The 11837-nt window shown below is 30.3% G+C and overlaps 1 pseudogene; it reads left to right on the forward strand.

Moving 5' to 3' along the window:
- The first annotated feature begins 1005 nt into the window (after positions 1–1005).
- LOC113874870 lies at positions 1006–3773 on the forward strand (annotated as a pseudogene).
- The last annotated feature ends 8064 nt before the right edge of the window (positions 3774–11837 follow it).

An 11837-nucleotide genomic window follows, 5' to 3' on the forward strand; every position in this document is an offset into this window, starting at 1 on the left:
TGTGTTTCATTAAATCAGGTAGGATTATAATATTTATATTTAAATAATATATATTTTTTGGACCCATCAACGTACTCCAACTTAAGGATTTCTTCAATCATTTTATATTTTCAGCATCACCTTTAATACAAATATCAATATTTTTTCTGCACCCGAATCTTACGTGTGAAACTTGTACCCATTAACATAGTACATAAGCTAATTACTACTTTAATTTTTGTCCCCCAAAGCTAAATTTTAACAAATAGAGATTTTTGTTTTAAACCTACGTAAATAAAATTTGAAATGTTAAACTAACTTGTATCAAACAAAATTATTTTTTTAAAATATATTGGAAATAATAATATAATAAAATAGACTTGCATGTACTTATAAACTAAACGATTATATTTCATCACAATTCATTAAAACGTATAAGTGAACAAAATTCTGGGCCTCATAGGTTAGTCAATAAGATTCACTTTTTCTAGTAACTCGATTCAGTTGATTGAAAAAATTGTTTCGTGATTATATTCCATTCAAATGGAGAATAATATACAAAAATATTAACATAATTTTAGGCTATAAACTAGGCTGATTTGACTAAGGATAGTAACTAACCTAATATAAAAGATTATAAAAGATAGTAAAAATATTTACAAAAATATTTATATATTCTATCACACCCCGCAGTCAAAACAGGAGGTTCTCGTATGTTGAGATTTACAACAATTTGACAGATAGAAGAAACATGAAGGACATAAACTTACTCACGAGCAACTTTTTCACATACAAAATGTATATCTATAGATCATATTATCTTCGAGAAAAACACAATAACCAGAAGTGGACTGTCTAGTGTTAGGATATCCAGCCTAATTAGCATAAGTATAAGAAACAGTGGCGTATCTATATAGAGTTGAGGGGGGCAAATGCATCCCCTCAATTTTGATAATTACTTTTAATAATATGATTTTTTTAATATTCTGCACCTTCTAATCTTATATTTTTGCATCCCCTAATCGGATGGAATATGCTAAAGGTTCAAATCAATCAAAATAATAATTTTTTATTCTTACTGTTTTACTTTTCTTCTACAACACCTTTGTAAAATTACCTTCCTTCTCCAACAAGTTTGTTAGCTTTTCATAAACCTCTGTTGGCCTAGCTTACGGAAAAGTGAAAATTTCCACACAAATTGTCAAGACTTCTTTGCATTGAATCAAACATTCTTCTTTGCTTTGAACATTCGAAATACAGGTTGCAAGTTACGACTCTTCAATCTTCATATTTTCTACTTCAAATTAAAGCCAAGGCAATGTAAGTTGGATTTTTCTTCCTCTCCTCCATCACTATTCAATAAAACCTTGCTTCTATATATTTTTTTAAACGCTTGCTCAGTAGAATCTTTTCATTTAAACTCTGTTAATCCCATATTTCAAATAGGTCATGGAAATTTTTTTAAGAGAAAATTACCTTCAAATGAGCAACAATCTTTATCAAACCCTAAAGAATCAAGTTCTCAACCCCAACAAATTGAGCTCAATTTAAAAGACTTGCCATCGGATCCAGGAAAGCGCATAAAAATTTCAACCTATCATCCTAATGACCATGATAAGATTCGAAGAGCATATTTGCAAAAAAGACCTTGCCAACCTACTAAACATAACTTTCTCCAAAGAAAATTTGGGAGTTCTTTAAGAAGATTTTCTCCATCTTGGTTTAATGAATTTGGTAATTGGATGGAGTATAGTATTGAAAAAGATGCGGTATTTTGTTTATGTTGTTATCTTTTCAGGCCTGATTTTGGAAAGCAATCTGGTGGGGACACATTTGTCACAAGGGGATTTATAAGTTGAAACAAGAAAGAAGCACTCTCATCTCATGTTAGAGGTCCTAATAGGGTCATAACATTGCTTGGAAGAAGTGTCAGGATTTGATGAATGAAAATCAACATATTGAAGTTGCAATTTTTAAGCAATTTGAACAAGTTCGTGACTTATATCGAAGGCGTTTGACTGCATCAATTGACTGCATTCAAGTTCTATTAAAGCAAGGATTAACATTTCATGGCCATGATGAATCAATCTATTATATTAATCAAGGTAATTTCCTTGAACTTCTCAAGTTTCTTGCAGATCACAATGAATCAATAAATCATGTTATCTTCGGAAATGCACTTAAAAATCATCAATTAATTGCTCCATTGATCCAAAAGGATATAGTTAATGTTGCTGCATTGAAAACAACAAATGCTATTATTAATGATATTAGAGAAGAATTATTTGTTGTTATTGTTGATGAAGCTCGTGATATATCAAATAAAGAACAAATGGTTGTTGCTTTGCCGTATGTTAATAAAAGTGGAAGTATTGTTGAGCACTTTGTTGGCATGGTGCATGTTAAGGATACTACTACTTTATCGTTGAAAATATGGGCTTAGTGTGTCAAGAATTCGTGGACAAGGGTATGACGGTGCTAGTAACATGCAAGGTGAATTTTCTGGTCTTAAAAGTTTAGTCTTGAAGGAGAATCCATCTGCATTTTATGTATATTGTTTTGCTCATCAATTACAACTTACATTAGTTGCTATTGCAAAAAATCACATTCAAGTTACTTCTCTTTTTAATTTAGTGCCCAATTTATTAAATATTGTTGGGGGATCTTGTAAACGACATGACATGCTTCATGAAAAACAAATAGCCAAAGTTAGAGAGGCATTGAGAAAAGGAGAAATTTCCAATGTGCAAGGTTTGAATCAAGAAACTAGTGTCAAAAGAGCTATTGATACTCGATGGGGTTCACATTATGGAACTTTGATAAATTTAATTTTGATGTATTCTTCAATCATTAATGTTCTTGAAATTATAAAAGAAGATGGATCAAATGCAGATCAAAGAGCCGAAGCCAATGGTCTTTTATATTTGATAGAAGATTTTGATTTTGTATTCACATTACATTTGATAAAAAATGTCTTGGGTATTTCAAATGAACTATCACAAGTATTACAAAGAAAAGATCAAGACATAATCAATGCTATGAATTTGGTTAACATCACAAAGGAACGATTACAGATTATGGAATATGGAATATGGATAGTGGATTTGATTCCTTATTGAAGGAAGTAATTTCATTTTGTAACGTGCATACCATTCATATTCCTAATATGGAATATGCTTTTTTGTCTAAGGGAAGCTCACGATACAAAGCTCAAGTTGTCACAGTAGAGTATCACTATCGAGTTGAATTATTCTATACTGTTGTAGACATGCAACTTCAAGAACTTAATGATCATTTCACAGAAGTAAATACTCAATTGCTCTTTTGTATGGCGTGTTTAAATCCAATTAATTGCTTCTCTGCTTTTGATAAAAGAAGACTAACTGACTTTGCCAAGTGTTATCCACGTGAGTTTTCTTCAAGTGATTTTAGTGATGCTTGATAATCAACTTGAGACTTTTATTATTGATATGCGTGGTAGTGTCGATTTTGCATCCTTGAAAGGAATTACTAATCTTTCAGAGAAGTCGATTGAAACTTGAAGACATATTGTTTATCCACTTGTTTATCTTCTTTTGAAGTTAGCAATGATTTTATTGGTAGCCACAACAACGGTAGAAATGACCTTTTCTGCTATGAAAATTGTAAAAAACTGGTTGCGCAATTGAATGGGAGATGCTTGGATGAATGATTATTTAATAACTTATCTTGAGAGAGATGTATTCAATAGCATTGATAATGAACTAATCATTCAACGATTCCAAAATATGAAATCACGCAGAGGACAATTGTAAGGTATGTAATTTTTTTTATTATATATTATCAATATTAGAATTTTAATATTGATACAATTATCTTTATATGATGATGATATTGTTAGTCTCTTAATTTTTTAAAATAAAAAATTTGCACACCCTAACCTTAGGGTCCTAGATCCGCCACTGATAAGAAATGAGACTAAAAATTGATGAGGTGTACAAATGTAGGCCAAAGTCTAGGGTGCCTTGTACATAACGCAAAACTCATTTAGGAACATGCATATGGTCTATCTTTGGATCATGCATGTGTAAGCATACTTGTTAAACTGCATATGATACATTGGCTCTTGTAAATGTAAGATATTACAATGCACCTACTAAACTATGACAGTGGGTTGGATCCTCGTATGGAGAACCCGAGGAAACACTAAGCTTGACTTTAGTGTCCATTGGTGTTGGAGTAGGTTTACAAGAGGTCATATCGGCTCTATCTATGATCTCCTTAACATATTTTCGTTGGCAAAGAAATAAACCACTTGCATGTCTTGTTACTGCAATGCCCAAAAAAAATAGTTGAGAAGGCCTAAATCTTTCATAGCAAATTGTGAAGCAAGGAGTGACATAATAGACCGACTATAAAGATAATATCATCAACATATAAGAGAATGTATACCATGTCATTACCTTTGCAATGGATAAATAATGAATGATCTGTTTTACTATGATAGAAATTAATGGTGGATACAAACCCAGCAAACCATTGGTACCTGGCATGAGGGGCCTGTTTTAGACCATAAAGAGAGTTTTTTAGGAGACATACATAATCTGAATGAACTGAATCTCAAAATCCCATAGGCTAATGCATATAAACGATCTCATGTAATTGATTATGCAGAAATGCATTTTGAACATCCAACTGATGAATGAGCCATGATTTAGATAAAGTAATGCTAAGAACAGACCAAATTTTTACTGGTTTCACCACTGGAATGAAAGTTTCATCACAATTTATGCCAACCATCTGAGACCTGCCATCACCAACAAGACAGGCCTTATGTCGCTCAATAGAACAATCAGATTTCTTTTTATGCAAAAAAATCTACAGAGCAATAATATTAACATCGGAAGGTTGTGGTACTAAATCCCACATCTTACTTTTAAAAAGAACATCGTATTCATCCTGTATAGGAGATTTCTAATTTGGGTCGGATAAGGCTAATTTTGAGTTTTTAGGAAGAGATGGAGGAAGACGGGTAGCTGAAATGGAAATTTTAATAATCATTTTGGTTTAAAAATGTCATGCATACTTCTAGTTGTCATGGTCCGTATGGGTTGTTGGGCCTCTTGTGGGTTGGGTGGTGAGGAAAAATGGGCTACAGTTCTAGCGAGTTGGGCCTAGTTGAAGACATAAGGAAAACGGGTTATGGCTGAGAGCTGGACCAATATCTGGAGATGTCCGGTGGATGGAAGGTGTAGGAATTGAGTTAGGCCTTGGAGGTGTAGTATGTGCAGGCTGGGTCGCTTAGGTAGAAACTACAGAAGGAGAATTTTGTGGTGTTGGTGGCTGCATTGATTTATTTTGTCATTGATGCAATAAAAATAGATTTAATCCATCACTCAAAAAATTATATGCAATAGAAGAAGACATATATAGCTTAGAAAAAGGAAATTGGGACTCATAAAAAATGACATGCCTTGAAATAATTATTTTTCAGTTTGAAAAATTATAACATTTATATCCTCTATGATTAGATGGGTAACCTAAATACACGCATAAAGTAGAATAATGTGGTAATTTATTTATCATAGTAGAAAGGAAGATAGGGTAGCATAAACAACCAAAAACCTGTAAATGTGTATAAGTGGGATCCCGATAGTATAGAATTTGAGTTGGAGATTTGTGTTTAAGGGATTTGTTTGGGAGGATGTTCAAAAGATATGTTGCCATTGCTATTGCATGATGCCAAAATGATAGGGACATGGAAGCATGAGCTAGGAGGGTGCAAATTAAGTTGTTGATGGTTCGTATTTTTCGTTTGACTTTTCCATTTTGTGGAGAAGTATGAGGGTATGAAAATTGAAAAATAAGATCATTTTTAGTACAAATTTTTTTGAAAGGTTAATTGTTGAATTTTCTCCCATTGTCACATTGGAAACATTTAATATTCTTCTCAAATTGTGTCTTAATAAAAGCACTAAAGGATGAAAATATCAGGTATATTTGAGATTTTTTGCTAATGGAAAAAGTGCACAAGAAAAGAATAATCATCCAAAAGAAGAATATAATATTTGTGATTAAAGTTTGAGAGGTCCATAAATTACTATGCACAATATCAAATGACATCGAAATATTAGAAGATGGAGCATAAAAGGACAATTTGACATGTTTCTCAAAAACACAAGATGCACAAACAATAGAGGATGATAAGTGTTCACAATAAATAAATTTATTCTTGCTAAGGAAACATAAAATAGAGACTCCCAGGTGTCCCAGAATAGCTGCAAAAATGGATGTATAGGTGACGGGATGACTAATGGTTGAGGATAGGATATAAATCCCTGATGCTATCACATTTCATTATTGGTATCCCCGTTTAAAGGTCCTTTACAGAAAACCCAAAAGGATCAAATTCAATGGAAACATTATTATAGAGATCAAATTTTTGATAAGTTTCGGGACATGGAGGATATTTTTTAAATTTAATGGTGGATATGGTGGGGAAAGGGATGATTGTCCATATCCTTGAATTGGAATTCCTTGTCCACCACTAATAATAATATTACGATTTAAATTGCTCGTATTAAAATAAGACGACAGATTACCTTGAATGTCATCATATGAGATTACCTTAAATTTCTTTACCATGACTTCATCCTTCAAGGAATTCCCTTTCTAAAAAGGTTGCTCCTCTTGCCACAAACACTTTATGGTCAAAGGATTGTTAAAAGTAATATCTCATTGTTTCCTTTGGATAGCCAATGAATCTACACTTTTCTAACCTTGCCTCAAGTTTATCTATAAGCAATTTCTTGATATAAGCATGACAACTCCAAACCCTGATGTTTTTGAGGTTTGGTTTATGCCTTTTCCATATCTCATATGGAGTTGTAGAGACTGATTTTGTAGGAGCATTATTTTGCAAATAAGTTGCTACTTCCAAAGCATATCCACGTAGGTTTTCTCAAAGATCAGTGAAACCCATCATAGATCTTACCATATCCAATAAGGTTTGATTCTTTCTCTCCGATACACCATTATGTTGCAGTATTCTTGGAGGTGTCCATTGTGAGACTATTTCATTCCCTCTTATATAACCAATAAAATTGGTACTAAGATATTCACCACCTCTATAGATATAAGTATCTTAATACTTTTTCCAATTTGTTTTTTTGCTTCACTGCAAAATCTTTTGAACATTTCAAATGATTTTGATTTATGCTTTTCATTATATATAAAAAACTATATCTAGACATTTCATCGGTGAAAGTTATGAAGTGAGAATATCCACCTTTGACTTGAATTTTCATTGGCTCACAAACATCTATGTGAACTAATCCTAATAATTCGGAGGCTCTCTCTCCAATTCTAGTAAAAGGAGATTTAGTCATCTTTCCTTTAAGACAAGACTTACATGTTGTATATGATTTATAATCATAATTACTTAGGTATCCTTCTTTATGTAACTTGTTGATTCGTTTTTCACTAATGTGACCAAGCCTACAATGCCAAAGATATGTTTTATTTATTTGATTATCCCTCTTTCTTTTAAAACTAGAAGAAACATTAAAATCAAATTATAATTCACATCAGGTAACACCAAATGTCGTGTTAGAAGTAACCAATTGCATACAAATTTTCATCATGATAAATTGAGCAAATGTTATTATTAAAATTAATATGAAAATCTCGCTTATCCAACATAGAAATTGAAATAATGTTTAAAAAAAAATTCAAAACATAAGAACAATCCTCTAACACTTGTACTTTGCTAGTAAGCATTTTTAAGGAAACAGATCATAAAGTTAAGGCAACAACATTTGCTATATTCTCTACTTGAAGATTGATCTCTCCTTTCTTTAACCATCTACTTATCTGCATTCCTTGGAACATATTGCAAATGTTAAAGCTATTGCTTGTATCTAATACCCATATTGAAGAATCAGTGACAGTTAAAGATATCACAAAAATATTTTTTCATTAATGTCTCACTTTATTTCTTGTCTTTCAAAGAATCGGTATTTTTTGCAGTTTCTTTTCTAATGACCTTTTTCCTTACAAAAGAAACACTCTTCATCACTTTGGTCAATTTTGACCTTGTTGTGCTTGGGTTTAGTCACACCACCCTAAGTCCAAAAGGCTTCTTTTTAGGGATATGTTTTCCTTTTCCTTTTTTTTTGGGATTTTTGCCAACCACCAAGATAGTTCTCTTTTTCTTTTCAAGAGTGAGTGATATGATTTTCATACTCAATATGAAAATTTAGCATCTCATACAAGTCATTATTCATTTTGTTCATGTTGAAGTTTACAATGAACAATGCAAAATTATCAGGTAATGACTGCAAAATTAAGTCTTGAGAAAGTTCTTTCTCAAGTTTACATTCTGACTTTTCATGTTACTCAATTAGATTAATCATATTAAGAACGTGTAGTCCAACTTCAACATTTTTAACTATTGTGGATCTAAGCAAAGCTTTAGATAACTGGTATCTAATCGTCCTGCTTTGGCCATCATACATCTTCTTAAGATGTATAATGATTTCCTATGGATCATAATATTAATAAGCTTCTCATGCATGAGAACAATTCTAGTGTTGTGATACTAGTCATCATAATTGGCTTCAACCAATTTTTCATATTCAAGTATGCCACGAAGCAAGAGCAAAGACATATTGTTGATCAAACATGTTGTAAAACACAATTATGTTAGAACATATAATAAAATCTTAAAACTATGAACGAGCTACTTGGTTATCAAGTCATTTCTCACACATATTTTAAGAAAATAAGTTGTATCATATACACTTATAAAAGAAATATTATACCACATAATTCTTGGTTGTCAAGTCAATCTTATTAGCATTTATGAATTAAATTTAATACTTCCCAAATAATCTAAGCATTTAGTATAAATTTTTTTAAAAAAAATTCTTTCATGCAATAGTAAACTATTAATTATAAGTCTCTTATTTGTGAGGACGTTCCTTATTTGTCAATTTTTTCTGGACATGGGATTAATCATTGCATTAGTAAAGAGGTTGAGGCATGAGATGCACAACTTCTACTTGCATCCAAATTGGGCACTTGTTCTCTTTTGTATCAATTAAATATGTATTGATGGTTCTTCATTCACCTTACTTACATAAAATTAAAACAATTTAGTTAAAAATAATGTAACCGTATAGATAATAAATCATAAAATTATCAAAATATATTAAAGGTTTTCTTATAAGAAAGCACAAACAAATTAAATTTGAATCTAACTTTTGATGATCTTGAGAAATTTTAAGATTGACATACATATGCGAACCATCTCACCTAGTAATTTTTCACTTGTTTGAATTCTTCAACAATAAACCTCTTACTCCCCATGGACAACCAAAACTATGGTTCAATCATTTCATATACAAACATCTTGATTTAGACTCGGTCACAAAATAACTTCGGTAAAATTCATCCCGTAATGTTTTAATATATTTTTCACATCCTCTTTAACATCAAATAACAAGCCGACGAATAAATGATCTTCTTCAACCTATGAATTGACTTCTTTAAAATGTTCTTCATTCATTTTTTGATCAGGATGTTCTCAATTAATATACTTATAGTGTGAGGTTATATTCCAAAAAGGAATTATAGTATCTCCTGCATTACATTTTGCAAAAATTGTTCTTATTACTACTAACATAATTATTTAAAAATAACAAATTTTTAACATTATTTTAACAATACCTCCTACTATTTCTTAAAATATTTAAGTTAGAATTAAATTCGTCCTCAACATCAGTAGAAGAAGAACTATATAATGAAATTTCTCCTTCATCATTCCCATCACGATAACTATCATAATCTGTATCTTCATATTCTTCATCAATATCATTACTATTTCCTTTATTGCAACAAATTCATAACTTTTAATTTTAATGAATAAATATAGTAATAAAATAATTTCTAAATTTCAACTTTGCTTAAATAGTAAATCATAATTCACAAGTGATAAATCATTTTACTGTAAAAGTGATAAATTTAAATTCACTATCTTTTACAGAACTGATGAACTTACACCAATAGCGATATTCACAAATAACTCAATAATAGTTCTACTGGCTTATTGTTGATATGCATTTATCATACAATCAATATCTTTATAATCACATATATCCAAAGTTGTGTACTGTCTAATATTTTTATCAATAAAAAATGTGAAGTTAATGTAGAAATAACTTGATTATGACTAAAATTAAGTTTTAAATGAATTTTTCTTTCTAAGTCTTCAAAACTTATTGCTCATTTTATCTTAATCATTTTCTTATTTCCTTTGAAACTCACTCTTTCATTTTTTTCATAGCCTACTATTTCAATATATAATAATAACAATTTCACTCATCCTGCATATTTACAAATAAAAATTAATTAATACTTTATTATTTTTTTTAAGATTAAAATCTGAAAAATAACAATCATTCACTTATTAATCATACTAGTTAATTCAAAATAAATTAATAATAACTAATTTTATACTTTTAAATTAACTTAGCAATACTGACAGAGATTGGTTCAAGTGCTAAGCAGCTCAGTCACATTTATCTCGAACAAAGAAATAATTCAAAAATTATAATAAATGAAGAATTTATTTTTAATTTACATTATTTAAATAGAAAAAAGCCTAACTTATGAGTGCCATTTGATGCAAGATAGTATCGTCTGACGCGTATTCACACCATTATTTACCAAATCGTGTACTGACGTGTAAATTTATTATTACAAGTTGAATAATTATCCGTTAAAAATTGTGTCGATAATTTCCAACAAATGTATACGTGTCATATATGTTGGCAACAATTTTTTTTTATCTCATTCAAGACAACATTTTATTTTATTTTTTAAGTTTTATCTGTTCTTTGATTTGCAAATACTTGAACTCGTGGTAATTTTTACTTGTAATTATTTTAATTTTATTTATTCCAAACTTATAATTTTTTGCTTTTGAAATTTTCTTAAATTGTAAAATGACTTAAATAGTCCTTTATCTTTTCTATAAATATTGTAATTAATTTCTTAATGAAGAATAAACAAGAAAAAGTACTATATACTGCATAAGTTAACAAAACTTGTGTTCTATTTTAAGCTTTTTCCGCTTAAAAACACGATCCTAAGTATTCACCTCATCTTAATAAAAGTAGCTTTTAAATAAAAATATATATAATGTAACTTCGTTTAATCATTAAAAGTGTTATCTTAAGTAAAACTTTAAAGATTTGTGCATTGCTAGCTCCTGAAGAGATGATAAACCCCCCAAAATGGAATAATTAATTCATCAACACCACTTGTGATTCAATCAAATGGCATGCATATCTTCATGAGTTTTCATCCTTTCATTGTTGCTGATCTGTGCAACATATCAGTGGAAGCATCAAGAGGCAGAATATTGAAACCCAAGTACTTCCTCAAGTCGTTTTTATACGGCACATTTAATTAAATATACTACAATTTTATCCTTATTTAATATAATTGGACTTAACCCCACTATCAACATTTATCCTTATTAGTTTTAATTTAAAACTTTTACCAACTTCATTTATTAAAAGTAAAATAAAAGAATAATAAATAAATCATAAAAACTATAACATGCCTTGTACTAATAAGAACTACAAAAATTTTTTAAAAGACTATACAGTATGTGCTCAAAATCCACCTGTGACAAGGTGTTGGCCAAGCTAAGCATTCAACATGAGGCATCCTAGCTTTGAAGATGATTATGACACAAGGAATGATGTTAAGGACAAAAAAGATGAAAACCACATATCTCAAGTACCTTTCATCCTTGCATTAACCTTGAAGCTGCAAAGGAAAGAGTTGATTGTTTTCAGTTCTGTGACTTT

The sequence above is a fragment of the Abrus precatorius genome, unplaced genomic scaffold, assembly GCF_003935025.1.
Source record: "Abrus precatorius isolate BTA unplaced genomic scaffold, Abrus_2018 Scaffold8, whole genome shotgun sequence".
Taxonomy (NCBI): Eukaryota; Viridiplantae; Streptophyta; class Magnoliopsida; order Fabales; family Fabaceae; genus Abrus; species Abrus precatorius.